This window comes from Palaemon carinicauda, chromosome 3 (genome assembly GCF_036898095.1).
Source record: "Palaemon carinicauda isolate YSFRI2023 chromosome 3, ASM3689809v2, whole genome shotgun sequence".
Lineage (NCBI taxonomy): Eukaryota > Metazoa > Arthropoda > Malacostraca > Decapoda > Palaemonidae > Palaemon > Palaemon carinicauda.
In genome coordinates, this window is record NC_090727.1 from 80,576 (window position 1) to 101,321 (window position 20,746).

A 20,746-nucleotide genomic window follows, 5' to 3' on the forward strand; every position below is an offset into this window, starting at 1 on the left:
AGGACAGCAGGTGACCTCTTGCGTACAAGAGAGAAGAGCATTGCAGCCGCACTGGCAAGTTCAAAAAGCCTTCTCAAGGTCCAGGAAGACCACAAGTGCCTGCGACTCGTTAATGGTGGACATGAGGTCTGTAATGCATTCGTGAGTGCCTACACCATTAGTGCCTGCGACTCGTTAATGGTGGACATGAGGTCTGTAATGCATTCGTGAGTGCCTACACCACAAGTGCCTGCGACTCGTTAATGGTGGACATGAGGTCTGTAATGCATTCGTGAGTGCCTACACCACAAGTGCCTGCGACTCGTTAATGGTGGACATGAGGTCTGTAATGCATTCGTGAGTGCCTACACCACAAGTGCCTGCGACTCGTTAATGGTGGACATGAGGTCTGTAATGCATTCGTGAGTGCCTACACCACTAGTGCCTGCGACTCGTTAATGGTGGACATGAGGTCTGTAATGCATTCGTGAGTGCCTACACCACTAGTGCCTGCGACTCGTTAATGGTGGACATGAGGTCTGTAATGCATTCGTGAGTGCCTACACCACTAGTGCCTGCGACTCGTTAATGGTGGACATGAGGTCTGTAATGCATTCGTGAGTGCCTACACCACTAGTGCCTGTGACTCGTTAATGGTGGACATGAGGTCTGTAATGCATTCGTGAGTGCCTACACCACTAGTGCCTGCGACTCGTTAACGGTGGACATGAGGTCTGTAATGCATTCGTGAGTGCCTACACCATTAGTGAATGCATACAGCCTATGGTGTAATTGGCGCTAGGAATATTGCCACTGGGTCAATTGCCACCGGGAATATCGCCACTGGGAATATTGCCCACCTAGGAATATTGCCCACCTAGGAATATTGCCACCCGGAAAATCGCCACCATATTTTTTTTTTAAATTAAATGAAGGGAAATTATTTCTCAGTGTAAAACTGTAACTCTAAACCCATAGGAATGGTTTAAAACATACAAACAGACCTACAACTTTATTGCGTTATATCCCCCACTTTTACTATCAGTTTTCCATTCAAGATTTTCCTTGTTATCTGTTATTGTTTCGACAACTGTTTACCTCTTAAGATTTTTAGATAGGTTTCCAAACCACCATTATCTAGGAAATTTTTAAGTTGTTTATAAACAAAAATATCACAATAACGAATTTTAGTATTTAGAGTTTAGTATTTCTGGAAACTTCAACCCACAATGGTGTCCATCATTAAGAGTGAACGTGAGAACGATATGCTTGTTGATGAGCAACAGTTCATGTACCATAAACATGGCACAAATAAGGACGGTACAATTATATACTGGGTGTGTAGTCAACGAAAGAAGAGAAACTGCAAGGCTAGACTACATACAAAAAAAGAAAAAAAAAACATCGGACAACGACTTTGAAGTTTTGCAACATGTAGACGAACATACACACTCGTCAACGAAAGATCGTGTAGTTGCGCATGAATCGTTAAAAGAAAAAGTGAAAACGTCTCATCAGCCAAGTCGCGTCCTGGTAGCTCAAGCTACTGCGTCTCTCGGTGGATCTGTCCTATCTCAAATTATTATTATTATTATCATTATTATTACTTACTAAGCTACAACCCTAGTTGGAAAAGCAGGATGCTATAAGCCCAGGGGCTCCAACAGGGAAAATAGCTCAGTGCGGAAAGGAAAAAAGGAAAATAAAATATTCTAAGAAGAGTAACAACAATAAATATCTCCTATATAAACTATAAAAACTTTAACAAAACAAGAGGAAGAGAAATAAGATAGGAGAGTGTGCTCGAGTGTACCTTCAAGCAAGAGAACTCTAACCCAAGACAGTGAAAGGCCATGGTACAGAGGCTATGGCACTACCCAAGACTAGAGAACAGTGGTTTGATTTTGGAGTGTCCTTCTCCTAGAAGAGCTGCTTACCATAGCTAAAGAGTCTCTTCTACCCTTACCAAGAGGAAAGTGGCACTGAACAATTACAGTGCAGTAACCCCTTGGGTGATGAAGAATTGTTTGGTAATCTGTGTTGTCAGGTATATGAGGATAGAGGAGAATATGTAAAGAATATGCCAGACTATTCAGTGTGTATGTAGGCAAAGGGAAAATGAACCGTAACCAGAGAGGAGGATCCAATACAAGTCACATAAGCAGGAATATTAGGAAGTGGAGACAAAAACTTTCAAATTTTCCTTCCGTTCCATGTGGAAGGGCAGGATATTCGATACCACTAGAATTTACAGTCATAGACGGAGGGAAAACTTTCCTTCAATATGATTCAGGTATCGACGATGTGGATCGCATATTGATGTTTGCATCTGATGCTGGGCTACAAGATTGAAAACGTTTTAAGAATTGGGCAATTGACGGAACATTTAAAGTTGCTCCAGAATTTTATTATCAACTTTTAACCGTTCATGTACAGCAAGATAAACTGAGTATACCACGTGTCTTTGCTCTTTTACCTAACAAGACCGAGGTAACATATAGAAGAGTTTTTGAAAAATTGAGTGAATTTTTAGGTGGTGAAGAAACCGAAAATATTACAATTGATTTTGAAAAGGCTTGTTTTAATGGAATAAAGGCGGCTTTCCCAGACGTTTTTCTTAATGGGTGTTTCTTCCATTTCTCTCAATCGCTTTATAGAAAGATAGTTGAATTGGGTTTCAAACAAGAATACCACAACAACAATGAATTCTCTTTAAAAATGAGACATTTTTCTGCCCTTTCCTTTGTGCCAACTCAGGATGTTATTTGGGTTTTCGAAGAACTGTCAGAGGAGGATGCCATACCGCAGGAATTCCTCGCTTATTTCGAATCTACATACATAGGAATTGAGGGAGGGACAAGGAATAACAGACGAAGAGTTACAGGTACATTTCCACTAAGTTTCTGGAATGTTTAAAGCCGTGTAGTCACCTCTTTACCACGAACAAATAACAACGTAGAGGCCATAATTCGCTTAATAAATCAGTAGGTAATGCCAACCCCGATATCTGGCGGCTGATTGACGCACCTAAAGATGAAGAACGCTTTGACTGGCCAGACAGTACTACATAGGACCCTTCTCTCTGGTTACGGTTCTTTCCCTTTGCCTACACAGACACCGAATAGTCTGGCCTATCCTTTACAGATTCTCCTGTCCTCATACACCTGACAACACTGTGATTACTAGACAATTCTTCTTCACCCAAGGGGTTAACTACTGCACTGTAATTGTTCAGTGGCTACTTTCCTCTTGGTAAGGGTAGAAGAGACTCTTCAGCTATGGTAAGCAGCTCTTCTAGGAGAAGGACACTCCAAAATCAAACCATTGTTCTCTAGTCTTGGGTAGTGCCATAGCCTCTGTACCATGGTCTTACACTGCCTTGGGTTAGAGTTCTCTTGCTTGAGGGTACACTCAGGCACACTTTTCTATCTAGTTTCTCTTCCTCTTGTTCTGTTAAAGTTTTTATATTTTAAATAGGAAATATTTATTTTAATATTGTTACTATTCCTAAAATGTTCTATTTTTCCTTATCTCCTTATTTCCTTTCCTCACTGGGCTATTTTCCCTGTTGGGGCCCCTGGGCTTATAGCATCCTGCTTTTCCAACTAGGGTTGTAGCTTAGCATTTAATAATAATAATAATAATTAAGAGAATCCATTTTGAACGAGGGGACTCACTTCCCGACAAAAAAAAAGTACCAATATTTAAACGCCAAAATAAAGAACATTCTATTGAAATACAGCACTTATAATGATAAAATTAGATATTTACGTTCAATTGCATATAATATGCAATATTCCTAGGTGGGCAATATCCCCAGTGGCAATTGACCCAGTGGCAATTTTCCCAGTGGGAATATTCCCATTGGCAATATTCCCGGTGGCAATTGACCCAGTGGGAATATTCCCAGTGGCAATATTCCCGGTGGCAATATTCCCGGTGGCAATTGACCCAGTGGCAATTTTCCCAGTGGGAATATTCCCAGTGGCAATATTCCCGGTGGCAATTTTCCCAGTGGGAATATTGCCAGTGGGAATATTCCCAGTGGCAATATTCCCGGTGGCAATTTTCCCAGTGGGAATATTCCCAGTGGCAATATTCCCGGTGGCAATTTTCCCAGTGGGAATATTCCCAGTGGCAATATTCCCGGTGGCAATATTCCCGGTGGCAATTGACCCAGTGGCAATTTTCCCAGTGGGAATATTCCCAGTGGCAATATTCCCGGTGGCAATTTTCCCAGTGGGAATATTCCCAGTGGGAATATTCCCAGTGGCAATATTCCCGGTGGCAATTTTCCCAGTGGGAATATTCCCAGTGGCAATATTCCCGGTGGCAATTTTCCCAGTGGCAATATTCCCAGTGGCAATATTCCCGGTGGCAATATTCCCGGTGGCAATTGACCCAGTGGCAATTTTCCCAGTGGGAATATTCCCAGTGGCAATATTCCCGGTGGCAATTGACCCAGTGGCAATTTTCCCAGTGGGAATATTCCCAGTGGCAATATTCCCGGTGGCAATTGACCCAGTGGCAATTTTCCCAGTGGGAATATTCCCAGTGGCAATATTCCCGGTGGCAATTTTCCCAGTGGGAATATTCCCAGTGGCAATATTCCCGGTGGCAATTGACCCAGTGGGAATATTCCCAGTGGCAATATTCCCGGTGGCAATTGACCCAGTGGCAATTTTCCCAGTGGGAATATTCCCAGTGGCAATATTCCCGGTGGCAATTTTCCCAGTGGGAATATTCCCAGTGGCAATATTCCCGGTGGCAATTGACCCAGTGGGAATATTCCCAGTGGCAATATTCCCGGTGGCAATTGACCCAGTGGCAATTTTCCCAGTGGGAATATTCCCAGTGGCAATATTCCCGGTGGCAATTTTCCCAGTGGGAATATTCCCAGTGGCAATATTCCCGGTGGCAATTTTCCCAGTGGGAATATTCCCAGTGGGAATATTCCCAGTGGCAATATTCCCGGTGGCAATTGACCCAATGGGAATATTCCCAGTGGCAATATTCCCGGTGGCAATTGACCCAGTGGCAATTTTCCCAGTGGGAATATTCCCAGTGGCAATATTCCCGGTGGCAATTTTCCCAGTGGGAATATTCCCAGTGGCAATATTCCCGGTGGCAATTGACCCAGTGGGAATATTCCCAGTGGCAATATTCCCGGTGGCAATATTCCCGGTGGCAATTGACCCAGTGGCAATTTTCCCAGTGGGAATATTCCCAGTGGCAATATTCCCGGTGGCAATTGACCCAGTGGGAATATTCCCAGTGGCAATATTCCCGGTGGCAATTGACCCAGTGGCAATTTTCCCAGTGGGAATATTCCCAGTGGCAATATTCCCGGTGGCAATTGACCCAGTGGCAATTTTCCCAGTGGGAATATTCCCAGTGGCAATATTCCCGGTGGCAATTTTCCCAGTGGGAATATTCCCAGTGGCAATATTCCCGGTGGCAATTGACCCAGTGGGAATATTCCCAGTGGCAATATTCCCGGTGGCAATTTTCCCAGTGGGAATATTCCCAGTGGCAATATTCCCGGTGGCAATTTTCCCAGTGGGAATATTCCCAGTGGCAATATTCCCGGTGGCAATTGACCCAGTGGGAATATTCCCAGTGGCAATATTCCCGGTGGCAATTTTCCCAGTGGGAATATTCCCAGTGGCAATATTCCCGGTGGCAATTGACCCAGTGGGAATATTCCCAGTGGCAATATTCCCGGTGGCAATTGACCCAGTGGGAATATTCCCAGTGGCAATATTCCCGGTGGCAATATTCCCGGTGGCAATTGACCCAGTGGGGGTCCTTTAATTGGCCAGGCAGTATTTCATTGGATCCTTCTCTCTGGTTACGGTTCCCTTTCCCTTTGCCTACACATACACTGAATAGTCTGGCCTATTCTTTACAGATTCTCCTCTGTCCTCATACACCTGACAACACTGAGATTACCAAACAATTCTTTTTCACCCAAGGGGTTAACTACTGCACTGTAATGGTTCAGTGGCTACTTTCCTCTTGGTAAGGGTAGAAGAGACTCTTTAGCTATGATAAGCAGCTCTTCTAGGAGAAGGACACTCCAAAATCAAACCATTGTTCTCTAGTCTTGGGTAGTGCCATAGCCTCTGTACCATGGTCTTCCACTGTCTTGGGTTAGAGTTCTCTTGCTTGAGGGTACACTCGGGCACACTATTCTATCTAATTTCTCTTCTACTTGTTTTGTTAAAGTTTTGATAGTTTATATAGGAAATATTTATTCTAATGTTACTGTTCTTAAGATATTTTATTTTTCCGTGTTTCCTTTCCTCACTGAGCTATTTTCCCTGTTGGAGCCCCTGGGCTTATAGCATCCTGCTTTTCCAGCTACGGTTGTAGCTTAGCAAATAATAATAATAATAATAATTGTGAATGTAATTAAGAGAAAATATTATAGTCCGTTAAACTGAACATGGTTTTAATCTTTAAATAAGTGATCCGATGATATAATTCAAGAGAGGTAAATTCTATCAAAGTACACTACTTTATTCAAATATACCACATCAGAAGAAAAAAAAAAATATTGCATTAAACTTAACACTACGAAAACTTAAATGCGTTGTCTTACAATGGTACGAACACCAAAACATAGATGGCATTGTCTCTCCCAAGGACGCTCAATAACACTTACTATATCCTACGTCCTTGCTTTAGCCAACTTAGCTTGCCCGAATTGTGATTTCCTTCATTCTCGCCTGATGGCAGCCATTTCGCCTTCACCAGTGTTTAACTTAACAGTGCTTTCCGAAAAGAGGTGTCTGTAAGTAAGAAATTTATATTTTAATTTCGTGTTCTGGTTAATTTTCGCCGTTCGTGTGTTGGTTTTACGATGATGTGATGGGAGTGTTGAAGAAATTACGTTTGTTTAGTGTTTCGATTGTATGTGGACCTTTAATTAGATGTTTAAGTAAGTTAATACGAAAACAAAGATGGCGCCTTTTAATGATGCTAACATCTAAATGTGTCATGGCGATGTTTCGCAGGACGCTAAATCCTTTTTATATCCTTTTACATCTCTCACATCCTGCGTCCCCGGTTTCGTTAACTGCCTTCCAATAGTTCCATTTCTATTGAACTGTTGTTTTTCGTCGCTTAGGTAATAATTTTACATTTACAATTATTGAATTTCCGAAGAGATATAAATGTAAGTGCAAGTTTTATACTTGCATTTAATATCGAAGCTTTCGACTTTCTTGCTGTTTAGATGTTTTTGGTGTTCGCTAACATTTGTGCTTTTGTAAACGGTTAATGTTTTAAGAACGTGATTATTTTGGTTATGTTGATACTTTGGCTTATATATTTATTTTAATGTTACTGTTCTTAAAATTTTTATCAAATTTTTTCCTTTCCTCACTGGGCTATTTCCCTGCTGGAGCCCCGGGTCTTAGAGCATCCTGCTTTTCCAATTAGGGATGTAGGTAAGCAATTAATATATAGAATGAGACCAAAGCGAATATAATACGCCATCATTAATAGAAATTATCTTAAATCTTAATGACTACGAAAACTGAAATGTATGGTGCATTGTCAACACCGATTTTTATCCTTTTATATCTACCGCATCCTGCGTCGTTGGTTTTGTTAATTAATTTCCCCGAGTTCTATTTCTATTTAACTTGTCTTTCGTCGGTTGGGTACTCATTTTTACCTTCAGTAATTGAATATAATCCGAAGAGAAAACTATCCAGGTTAGTTTTATACCTGGGCTACATATAATTTCGAAAATTATTAACAAATTTGATTGGTGTTCTCTAACATTTGTGGTTTTGTGAGTTCCCAGTTTTACTTTGCAAGTACGGGCTTTAACCATATGAAAGTACGTTTTTAAGTTAATTTTCTGTTACACTAATTTAATTCTTTTATCAGCTTAATTATGAAGCGTTCAGATTGTATATGAATTATGAAGCATGGCACTTTTTACCCAATAAGACAAAAACGTGTAAAGGCAATATTCTTCAAGAGTATGGAACGATCAAAAGTTTACTTATTTCAACAATTTGGCATTTATTACTTAGTGTTAGCTCGTGGAATCGTAAAGTTGGTTTGATCATCTGTATAGTTATTTATGCTTTAACAATAATGACCATGAAGTACGTATTTAAAGGAACTTAGTTATTTTGCACATAATTTTTTGCATATTTTTGTGCTTTAGGAAGTGTGTTGGCCTGTAGGACAGTTTTCAAATAGAAATTTGGATAGTTTATACAAACCTGTGAATCAGTGTTCCCAAAAATGCGTATAATCCAACTTATTTTTTATCAATTAGATATAATATTGATCGGATTTCGTGACAGTTCTGTAGGAGTCGAAGTTTTACCCTTTATTATAATTAATAGACAATGTACAGAAGTGTTATATGGTACGAAATTAATCACATCTTAAGGATTTTAACCTGAAGAAGAGAGTCCGTTTTCTTTTAAAATTCCTCGCTATCTATATGGTGGTTTAATTGGCTTAAGTTTAAATAACTTACTAGTGTTTCTTAGATTTTATTTGACGTAACGTTTAAATTGTTCTAAATGTTGTCAATTGCTATATTTGATTTGGGGCTCAAATATGATAGTGCCATTCGAACAGAAAATGTTTTACTGTGATTTGAATGAATTTGGGTAAAGTTCTGGTTATAAAATGAGGTAATTTTTTAAGGTATCGGATAATAATTCTGGTTTCAAACGTAATATGTATACGAGGGTATTGCATAACTAATCAAGTAAGACTTGATTGAACAGAGCTGGTAGAGCGTATTGTTTTCTATAAGTAGTTTTTTTCTATGTTACATTGCCCTGTAATGCACTACAATAATACCCGAATTTGACGTTTATTTCGACCGAAAACAGAACCAATTCTACTAACTTTAAGTAGCCCAACTGGCTCATGTTCTATTAAAATGTTTAAATATGTCGTTTGTTAAATATTATGTTAGTGTATAAATATAATGACTCAATTTCCGTGTCACTTCACTCACGTATGTACTGCGAACGCTAGCATTAACAATATTACCAATGTTACGATGTCATTGGTATTACGGTAATATTAGCATGTGTATTTTTAAGGATTTTTCCATATACCCATTACACAATATATAGGTTAAATTTCCTTGTAATACAGTGCAACAACACCCATTTCTTCATATCTTTCTGTAAAGGCATACAGCCGAACGAAAAACATATCCTATGAATAATCTAATCAGAAGAGACACGAATAAAAAAAAAACATAAAGTAGATGATGAGGAAAGGTACAATTGACGTAGCTGTTAACTTTGGTATCACAAAGGAGTAGCCGAAACTGGATAAAAAGAAAATGAAAACTGGGGAAATATTTATAAATGTGCAAACATCACATATGTAAATAATCACGTATATTAGCTATATTTGAAAATATGCTAGAAAATAAATCTATTAACAGTAATTCAGTGAGGTAAAAACTAGATTTACAAAAAGGTAAACCAATAGCTTAATGATAAAGGTCTTGAAGAGCTAAAAACTATAAATTATCGTACATTGGCTACACGAACTCTGGTAAACCTCTGTGCCATTAAACTCTAATGTAAATAAAAATGAATTATTTCAAATAAAACTATTTACCTTAAAATTATTAATAGAAAATTAGTTTTAATGTTAATTGCATTAGGAAATAAAACGATCAATAGATTCAGTAATTTCCCTTAATCAGCTGATTTGGGTTTAGACAGATATTGAGTCGGTCAACTTACAAACTTAATTAAAAAATTTTAATATTTGGTGTTAATTCTTTAATTCGATACTAGTTTGTGAATATCAAGTAGGACAATTCCCCAGAGACTGACCATATATACTTATGATCAGCGCCCAAGGCCTCTCTCCACGCAAGTTACGACCAAGGAGGGCCAGGCAATGGCAATTATAGGCTCAAATAAACCCCCATCCTTAGCTCACAAAAGGCTAGTGACTGAAGGAACTAGCAAGTTAGAGTGGGACTTTAACCCCAGATTGGTGTTCTAGTTAGGGATGTTACTATATGGGCTACCACATCCCTGGGCACTAAACAGAATCAGTTCTGGTGTTCTTAGTCGTCTGATGACGTCACATGAAAGGTCTTATTTCTTGATTCTTTGATTTCCAAAATATTTAATATTCAAAATAGATTTTTCATTGGAATTTGTCGTTATTGTAACAATATAAAGATGTTTTTTTCATTAAAATTATCCATTTTTCCTTGAAAAAAAAGTTTGTTTTGTTTGGAAGTTTAATTTTATAGAGAATAACTGTTTATTGAAGATAATCATAATTTTATTGTATCATTATATTGTTAATAATCTTTTTACGTCTAGAAATATCCCCACGGTTAACTACCTTACGTCCAAGTATTTATTTCATAATTATATTAAACATACGAACATTGGCTTAAGGTTTGGGAGAAACGAGGCCAGCCGCTGAGCCGCCATATTTGTTGTGACTTATCCAGGGTTGCCATTCGTACGATAATTATAGTACGTGTACGATTTTTTTGGGTCCGGTACGATGTACGATACATACCTAAGGTATAAACAATGTAGGTGTGTGTGGGTTTAATTAAACAATTATACTAAAATATTTTGAAATAAGTCAATCATGTAACAACCTAATAATTATATTGAAACTGTGTACGATCATTTTGCTTGAAAAACGACAATTTTAAGGCTCATGTACGACAATCCAGTCGAAATTGTTTGTTTACATTTGATTAGTCTGAATTAGGCTATAGCCGTGCTACTATTAATGGTCCTAAGGGAGCCCACGGTAGGTTGCAATCAATATTTTATTTGCTGACCCATTACAGTTCTTATGTAAGACTAATATGAGAATATATTTTAAGTAACCTACAGTTAATCATCCACTTTATTATATCTATTGCTTTGATTTTCCTTTTGAGCACTTATGGGTGGGATTTCTTTCTATTTTGACAATTTGCAATATATGCCAAATTTATATAACTTTTTATTTGCATGATACTTTGTGTACGTTTTGTCCTTTCAGGGTTTCCTGAAGGATACATGTTGATATATCGTGTGAAAATTGTTCGATTGACCTCAATATCGTGTGAAAATTGTTCGATTGACCTCAGCATTGTAAGGTATGTGGAAGAGACACTCGCTGATTTGCCTCGCCCCATTTTACTAGTTACCCTATGGGAATGCTATCCTCCATCTTATACGAGTAATATTCATTCTTTTTATTTTATGTAGTCCGGTAAGTTTTGAGAATGAATTATGAGAAATGTGGAAAATTTTTACATTAAAACAATAGGGTTTTGGGCCAATAAAAAATCGGAACATGATGTAACGATGTGTGGGTAATTTTGTATTGCATTACAGGGTGAGATTTCGAACAGAAAATATATGGTTTCCTATAGTAAATAACGTGAATTAAACGAATTTGATGTTCATTTCAATCGGAAATAAACAGTCAACCAATTCGGCTAACTTTGAGTTGCACGGTGTCACTTCTCTTACGAATGTACTGCGAACAATAACATTAGCAACGTTACCAATAATACAGTGTTACCAACGTTGACGTATGGTACAGAGAGTTACCAACGGCACGCTGACATTACTAACTACAGTAATGATAGATATTTCCATACGTATTTTAAATAATTTCTCCATACAAGTTTTACTCTATATAAAAAGTACAAAAAGGGCACAGAACCTAACAAACCCACCTAACCTAGCCTAGTAGTATGACAGGTCACAAAATAACATTTGATCTACATCGGACGTTGGCAGCACTGGTTGCTGTATTTTTTCATGACAATCTTTGCAACGGCGCCTCCAAAGTTTATCCAGATATACTGTTTTGTATTTTCCTCCGGTTATTATAATTTCAGGAAGGTAATGTATAGAGAAGAAAAGGCTTGTTTTACGTTTATATATCGATTCCCCAGTATGTTTTCCCCACCCAAAACCCCTAGTTCCCACTGGGGGTCCCCCATTATCGGAGGATATAGATGTATATATATTTCTGAAACTATTCATTTGCGACAGGAACGAGTGTCATTTTCGAAGAGCGTAATTTTTTCTAGAAGAAAAAGTAGTTGTTTTCCTAGGTTACATTGCCCTGTAATACACTACAATGACACCGATGTGTGTTTTGAATGTTTCTGAGTCTCTAGTGTGTCGCAAAAAGACCGGTTTTCAGCTTATATTACCTCGAATTCCAAACACCCCGAAAAGGCACTAATTCACAAAAATAAAAAACATCACGAGTAACTCTCGTGAAGGGAAATATTAACGTGCACCCCCCCCACTGTAAATGACGGCAAACGGTCCTTTTTCGTTATGGGACAACATATTCCAACCACCCAAAAAACACTCAAGTTCACAAAGAAATTCGTAATGCCGAGAAACCACGAGAAAACGGCATTCTTGTTAGGTTAGGGAAAGGTCCTGACAATGCGTCGTTCGCTGAAGCCACGGCCAAGTTACTCGATCGTAAAATTTCCCCCAAGCATTGTTTCCTGCCTGACTATAATACCACCCGTTTGGCGGCTCTCTGTTCGCCTATCAGCTGGTGGCGCAAGCTTGAACAGTTATCGATGTTCGGACTTATGTTTTTGCTAATTCCAACAATCTTCATTTTTAACCTCGTGTCAAGATTGTTAGTTCGTTGGGACACGTCCTGAAATTATGCCAAATACTAATTTGTTATATATACAACCAAAGGTTAGGTTAGCCAACATCTACAGTAGTTAAGATATTTCGGTAGATAAAGCCAGTGTCAAACAAATCAACCGAACTAACCCTCTCGTTGGCCGCGTGATTTCAAATTTTTAATCCCCCCCCACATGACCCGAGATTGACCTGGAGTCGACCCTTTCCAACTGTAACCGCCGAAATGGATAGACGTGTTGCATATAGTTACTCTTTGAGCGATGTTGTTGAGTTTATCACTCATATTGATCAAATTGATTCGTTGAAGACAATAAGGTATTTACACCTACGTGACTTTACTCGAGTTACCCCAATTTTTTCATTATTTCGAGAAGCCCTCTTAGGTGATTTTAGGGGTCCATGTGAGGAAGTGTAAAATTGGTGATGTTGCCCTTGTGCGTGATGGCCGCAATGTGCACAATGGCCAATACAGGTTTTATTGGAGGTGTAGGAACCGCCAGTGTCGCCGAGAGTTCATGATGCGGCATGGATCATTCTTTGAGCGCTCGCACCTCGAAGAATGCGAGGTCATTCTCCTCGCATGGTTTTAGCGACATCGAATATTAATTTAAGCCTGAGTAACTTTCTTATTATGACAATGTGGTTAAGATATAATTTTGAGTGCTGCCCATACCTTTTTTTTTGTGTATTAGAGAGACTTACGAAGGGGGTCCGGGGGCTTGCCCCCTGGTAGGGGTAGTGACCAGGGAACTACTAGGTTTGTATGTTAGCGACAGTGGTTGGGCAACGCCCACTCGGTTAGATCACGAGGAAGGTAAGGACATGGCTGGCTTGTAGGCCAGGTTAGGAGGGGAATTTTGGGTTGTCCATTTTTCTCGCACGTTTCCAACATCCATGAACAGACTGGTCCTAGTGTGTAGATTGTTGGGACAAGCATTTACAAAACTAGTGAATTTAATATTATTTAATTCCGTGATCATTCCCGTGAAAAATAGCCAATTTCGGACTTTTTGTACTCTATTTTCGGCCGGTCCGAGGCCTGTCCCCATGAACTACAAAGGCTCCGTTATTTCTTATTTACAGTGATACCTCGGTACTCGACCATAATCCGTTCGAGATCCGTGTTCGACCTCCGATTTGTTCGAGTACCGAATTTTTTTTCCCCATAAGAAATAATGGTATATATTCTATTCCGTTCCCAAGCACTCGAACAGGCCCAAAATATTAATAAAACGTGTACCTAAACAACAATAATTATCTAAATGTGTATGAAATTGGTCAGAAAATCCTATAAAACAATTTTAAACCATTTACTGTACTAAAATAAAACAATTTTAAACCATTTTCTGTACTGTAGTGAACATACCTTTGAGCAGCGGTTCGATGGCATACAGGGATGGATGTGGAGAGGATGGAAGGGGGAGGTTACTGCTTGGAAGGAGAGTCCCCTTCCATGATGTGGCGGGGTAGTTCTCCTTCAGGAGTTGTTTCTCTCTCCAATGAAAGGGCAATGTAAGAGGGTCGCAGGGGGTGTTAGCCCCCCCCGTTTAGGTAAGGGTATGGCTTGTAGGTTGATATTACATAAGCACCAATGTGTTATAACCTATCATATTTTTTTTGTTTATTACATTTAAAACCTCTCTCTCGCTCTCTCTCCAGGATGCCTGAAAACTTTAAATATTTTATATATCACTCTCTCTCTCTCTCTCTCTCTCTCTCTCTCTCTCTCTCTCTCTCTCTCTCTCTCTCTCTCTCTCTCTCTCTGGGCTACTTTTCGCTACCTCTCATTCCTTACCTCTATCTCACTAACAAATGAAATCTTTGTTGCTTCACAAAGTTTCATATATATTGAAAATCAATCATAATTCAATTTTCCTTACTTTCTCCAATCTCGCACTCTCACATCGAACGTTATAACGGTAACTTAATTGTTCGACAACTTAAAAAATCGGCCTAGTACTTGCTTCTTCTCTTACTTTTTTTTTCTTTTTTTCTAGATGGTTTCATAATTGAGGGGGGTACAAGTTGACTTATAACTGAAGTTAGGAAAAGTATTTTGGATATGGAATGGAGAATCATCTTTAGTAACAGTTTAGAATTATCGTAAATTATCATTCGGTCACTAGCGGCAGTTTGTTATTGTTGATTAAACGCCAAAAAAAAAGAAGAAAAAATTTGTTCCTGCTTTGCTATGTATGTAGTATTTTATATAGATACGGTAAATAATATTTGTAATAACATATTTACCAAAAGCTTTTAATATTATTTATCACTTTCATCATGCGCGTTTAATGCCTTAGTTTGTTTATTACAATCGATGATGGAGCATACAGTAAACGAATGGAAGGTTTCCGTTTCAGGCGGCGTCATAAAGAAAAACATTATATAAATGGCATTCATTTCATTTATTTGGAAGTCCAAAGAAAAATTAAGTAAAACATTGGTAATAACAAAATCAACATATAATCAATACTTGGTAAGATTGCTGTCGATGCAAAAACTAACCTACAGTATACACAGATGTGTAAATGCGTCTTTCTTCATTATGATCAGAGATTAACGTAAACAAAACATTGGTTGTCATTTTTTATCGTGCTTTTTGGCATTTTTAGGAAACGCATGATATAAAATCGCCTTTAATATTTGTGCCTGTTTTAGTTTAGGGTACTGTAGTACATGCATTAAGTATTCTGTACATTAAAGGGTAGTTTGTTAACAGTACTGCGTAAAGGGAAGGTTTTAAAAGTCTGAATATACATGTTAAATAAATACGTAAATATGGTGTCCCTACTTCGCGGATTTTCAGCTATCGCGGCAGGGTTTGGAACCTATCTACCGCGATAAACGAGGGTTCACTGTATATTCAATTGGGTTACCACTACAATGTGTTGCATAAGGTATGCTATTTACCTCATCGCCGTGTGTTCACGATATCAAGCCATGTTACGATATTTTTATGGCCAGATTCAATTTATCAGGTGTTTTAATAAGGCGTCCATAACTTTAGTATCTGGCGGCCTGTGATTATCAGGTATGGGTGTCTTGGGTGGCCATCGTTGTAGGGGTTGTCGTGTTGTTGATTGGAGCATCTATCTGGTCATCTACAACGTCCTCTGGCTCAGTATCAGTGTTGAATTGGAATTTCTCACCAGTGGTCCTCAGGTGTCTCCTGTTCCGTCGGTATTTCACAAGGTTGCGGGAAATCACATCATATGAACGTGGCTCTTCCCGTCTTTTCTGGACTTTGTTGTTATCCAACACTTGTTGCTGTGGTCCATCATGCGGACATCTTGGCCTTCACTAAGTTCTGGGAGTTGTTTAGCGGATTGTAATGCTCCCGCCACTTGCATGTTCGTTCCCTTCGTGTGACTGGTTCTGAGCATATTGGCAGGTTGGATTTCATCTTCGTTCCGTAAGATAGTTCTGATGGCGATGGTTCTCAAGCCTAAATAGGTTGTTCCAAGGCTTAAGAGGGCCATGGTTGGGTCCTCATTGCTCTCCGCAGCCTTGGTCAGTGTCCGTTCAACGGTGCCTACGAATCTCTCGGCTTTCCCATTATTCTGTGGGTATCGCGAGCTGCTAGTTTGATGCTGAAACTCACTGTCTCGCGAAGTCTCAGAACTCCTGTGAGCTGAAGTGAGGTCCATTGTCGCTGGTAAGGGTGTTGGGAACCCCATGTTCTGCAAATATTGAATTGAGTTTCTGGATTATAGACTTAATGTGGTACTTGTAATGCATCTTATGAAGAAGAATGAACTGAAGTAGTTTACAAGAAGTAGGTATTCCACCCCCTTGAGTTGGAATAAGTCACATGATATCTTGTCCCATGGATGGTCGCCTTCTACGTGTATCAAAGTTTCCTTCTGTTGGGCTGTTTGGTTTGTTTGGCATGTATTACACTTTCACTAATGACTCAATGTCATCATTTATTTTGGGCCAGTGTACACATTCACGAGCTCGTAATCGGCACTTCTCGAGGCCTTGGTGACCGCTTTAGGATGTCAGACCTCGGACACCTAGGCACTATTATCCAAGACCCTTTTAGAATGATACCATCTACAACAGGTAACTCGTCTCGAAAGTTCCAGTAGGGTCGCGGAATGGCAGGTCATTCCTTCTGTACTTCTGGCCATCCTTCGTGGACCATCTCCTTTAGTAGTGTCGGCTCACTATCTGGGGTTGTTGCTGACTATATGGCTTCTAGCCTGTCCCACGATAAATTTCGTATGACATGGATGGTTACGTTCACATCCTGTATTTCCTGGCCTTGGACTGGCATCCTCGAGAGTGCGTCAGTTATTCATACCTCCTTGCCAGGCTTGTACCGAATGTCGTATGAGTGTGGTTGTATCCGTAGCAGCATGCGCATCAGTCTCGGTGGTGCCTGCTTGATGCCTTTCTTGGCAATGGATTCCAATGGCTTGTGGTCTCTCCACTATTACTGAGCGGCCGTACACTTAGTGGTGAAACCTATTTAATCGGAATACCACCCCAAGCATCTCCCTCTCTGTTACTGTAATTGCTTTGTCTGCGACAAGACTTTTGCTGGCATAGGCCACAGGTCGACCGTTCTGTAGGAGTGCAGCGCCGACACCTCTCATGCTAGCATCCATTTGTGTGGTGACCTTTTGCTTAGCGTCAAAATATGTGAGCGTCGCGCAGTTTTGGTGGTCATGTTTGATAGCATCGAGTGCCTTTTTGTGTTCTGGGCTCCACACATACTCCACATCTTGTTTGACAAGGTCTCTCAGAGGGGCGGTCTTGGTTGCAAGGTTTGGGATGAACCTGGAGAGATAGTTCACCATGCCCAAGAAGGAATTAATTTCCTGTACGTTTCGAGGATGCACCATGTTGACAATAGCGGTTATCTTGTCTTGGTTCGGCTCCAGACCCTATGATGTTAGATAGTTTCCGAAAAATTTTATCCTTTTTTGCCGTACTCAGCATTTTTTGGGATTGAGACAGACCAACTTCTTTCGTTCGTTCCATCACTTAACGCAGCCTCTGCTTGTGTAGTTCCAAACACGACAATGTCATCGGCGATTGCGACTAACCCTTCTAGGCCCTCGAAGGTTTGGTCAACCTTCTTCTGGAACACGTCTTGTGCCGATATTAGGCCGAAGGGCAACCTGCGGAAACAGTAGTGACCGCATGGTGTGTTAAAGGTTGTCAGAAACTTGGATTATTCATAGTTTCACATTCCAATACCCTGAACGTGCATCCAAGAGGGTAAAGAATGCAGCCCCTGTAGTTGGGGCAATACGTCGTAAAGTGTTTGGGTATAGTGGTGCGGTCTTTTTACCCACTTGTTTAGGTCTCTGGGGTCCAAGCAATGGTTTTGTGACATACGATGTTGTTCACCCAGTCGGTTGGCCTGTCTACTTTTTTTATTACGTCTAGGTCAATCATGCGTTTGAGCTGCTGTTTAACAGCGTCCTCCAGTGACTCAGGCACGCGTCTGGGAGGGTGTATCACCAGCTTGGCATTTGGTTGTACCTCGATATGATATTCACCAGGGAATAGTCTGATGCCGTCAAATAAAGTAGGATATTGTTTGGTTAACTCCTCAGTTTCATCACTGTTCTCTTGTTTCGATGCCAACAACCTCGCATGTCTGTTGGCAGCTGGAGCAGTGTGCCTCCCTGCAATTAAGTGTTATTAAGCCAAAGCGTAGGCTGGACGACAGGCTTAGCATCGTTGTACCACTATCATTGATAACGTGAAACTTGCACGTCTCGGATCGTCGGTGACAGCACCGTATGTTAGACACCGTATTATTTGATCATATGATTGCCATATGCAGTCAGCGCTATGGGGCTTGTCTAAGTGTTTTCAGCTCAATGTTTTCTCCAATGTCATTAGGGAATAATAGTGTGTAAACACGCAAGGACATAACATTAACCTCCGTGCCGCTGTCGATTTTGCTTTTTACGGTGATTGGGTGCTCTCCAATCATTTTGATGTTGGCGTGTGCTGGGGCCGTTGTTGTTATGCGGTGTATTTTAGCCTCATGTCATTTTAAGAAGAAACCAACATCTTTGGAGTCTGTTGAGTCTCCTTTGTCATTTCCGGTCAACTCATGCACTTGTGGGTGCCTGGCTGATGTGTTTGTCGTTGGTTTATTTGCAGTCTCTCCTGCCTCGTCGCTCTTTTTCTAGAAGCACACTTTTCTCCAGTGTCTTTTACCCTTACAGTAATGACACTCGCTGTCTGCGGCTGGGCAACGAGCGCCCTTCTTGTGCTGTGTTTCGCAGTTGAGGCATCCAGACGATCCTGTTTGTTTTGCTCGGTGGTCTTGTATTTTTGTGATGGCATGTATTGGCCTCTGGCCTTCAATATCGGATAGTAGTTTCTGCGTGCCTTTATACGTTCTGACGACTTTTATTGCCTCACCTAGGGTCAGTGTTGCGTCCTTAGCAATAAATTTCCTTTGTATGTCTGAGCTGCAGGCTCCTGCAATAAGCGTATCAAGTAGTTGTTCTTTGTGTGTTCACACTTGGCCGCAATGACCCTGGATCTTTTCATGAACATGTAGACAGTTTCCGTGGTCTCCTGGGTATGATTTTATTTATGGACATTAATAATGTAGTGTATTTTAACTTAGTTCTCTGTTAAGGAGGTCTTTTGTAGTATTTCTGTATATTGTCGTAAATGCCTAGTTCTTATAAAAATCAAGAAAAACGGTATCGAGTTCACATGAAAAAGTTTAAGTCCAATGTTATTCTTTTCATGGTCACGGGCAGCTCTATAAATCTCATTCTACTGGGTAGAAGCTTCGTAAATCTCATTTTAGTAGATGGTAAATTTATCTTCTCAATGCGTACGCATAGAGCCAATCTGTTTTGGTTGTTGGCTCCACCTTTCAACTTCTGTTATTGGAAGTAATTTTATGACGTCTTAATATTTGCCTTCTACACCAATCATCTGTATCCTGAGTTTGTTCATTTGTTTGTTATCGACAACCACTAAAATCACCCGTTTCATCTCTTGTGGCCTAACTCTATTATTGATTTCAGCCAATAACAAACTTTTTTGGAATTACGTAATACTTTTTTTGACGTTTTGCCATTCGAAGACAGGTGCTTCAGGCCACTGTTTCGACAATTAGACAATCTACAACTGCCATCTACAAACATACTGTACCTGATTCTCTCCGAAATACTATGGTTTCGTTGGTCCTCGGTAAAGAGATGTCAATTGTCACAGTTTATGTAACTGGCCGTCAATTTATGACGTTTTCATTGTTAACCCTTTTACCCCTAGGCTATTTGGAAATTTCCAACCCTTAACCCCCAGGGGTTATTTTTTTCAAGCACATTTTGCGGTATATTTTTTTTAAATTGCTCTAACAGCTTTAATTTTTTTCATAGAGAGGTCAGGTTGGTCTCATTCTCTTGGAAAATGTCTGAATTTTCTCAAAAATTTATCAAAAATATGAAAAAAAAATTAAAAGCAGTTGTTTGCAAGAACGTACCGGTACGTCCATGGCGGTAAAGGGATGAGTTTTGTGAAACGTACCAGTACGTCCTTTGGGGGTAAAATGGTTAACCAATCGGAAAACAATATGGTTCCTACAGACCAAGGATTGTCTTTTCCTCCATCAGTTTAAAGGTATGGATAGTGAAATTCAGTTGACTTGTGAGCTCGATTATTTTTGGGTAATAGGCAAATATCTTGGTGGTGCATATGCCGAACATGCAAAATATGCATATGATTTTTTTTGTTAAAATTTGTTACCTTTGAGTGTTCAGTGTCCTAAATGTCAGAAACCATCACTTTTTAGGGAAGATAAGCATATTTGGTATTGTAGTTCTAATGTGGTGATGGCTAAAACAAAAACGCCGGTGATGTGGGTATAAAGTTTCAGATTATAAAGGTACCTTTTTAGATGTTACTCATCTTCCTGCTTGGAAACTATCATTTATTAATCATTGGGTCAATAAATTGTGGAACCATCATACGGTAATAGATTCTCTCGAAATTAGTAGAGCAACCAGTGTTGATTGGCATAGTTTTTGTTGTGAAGTTGCTGAATATTATTTTGATAACCAAGAACCAATTGGTGGTGATGGTGTTATAATAGAAATAGATGAATCTCATTT

The 20,746-nt window shown here is 39.8% G+C and overlaps 1 long non-coding RNA gene across 6 annotated transcripts in view; it reads left to right on the forward strand.

Annotated features, from left to right (window-relative positions):
* The first annotated feature begins 11,072 nt into the window (after window positions 1-11,072).
* Window positions 11,073-20,746, forward strand: part of LOC137638193 (uncharacterized) — a 101,075-nt gene continuing 91,401 nt past the window's right edge. For all 6 annotated transcript variants that reach the window (XR_011043867.1, XR_011043866.1, XR_011043864.1 and 3 more), the window contains exon 1: window positions 11,073-11,107. This is a non-coding gene — a long non-coding RNA (uncharacterized lncRNA). The remainder of the gene's footprint in view (window positions 11,108-20,746) is intronic.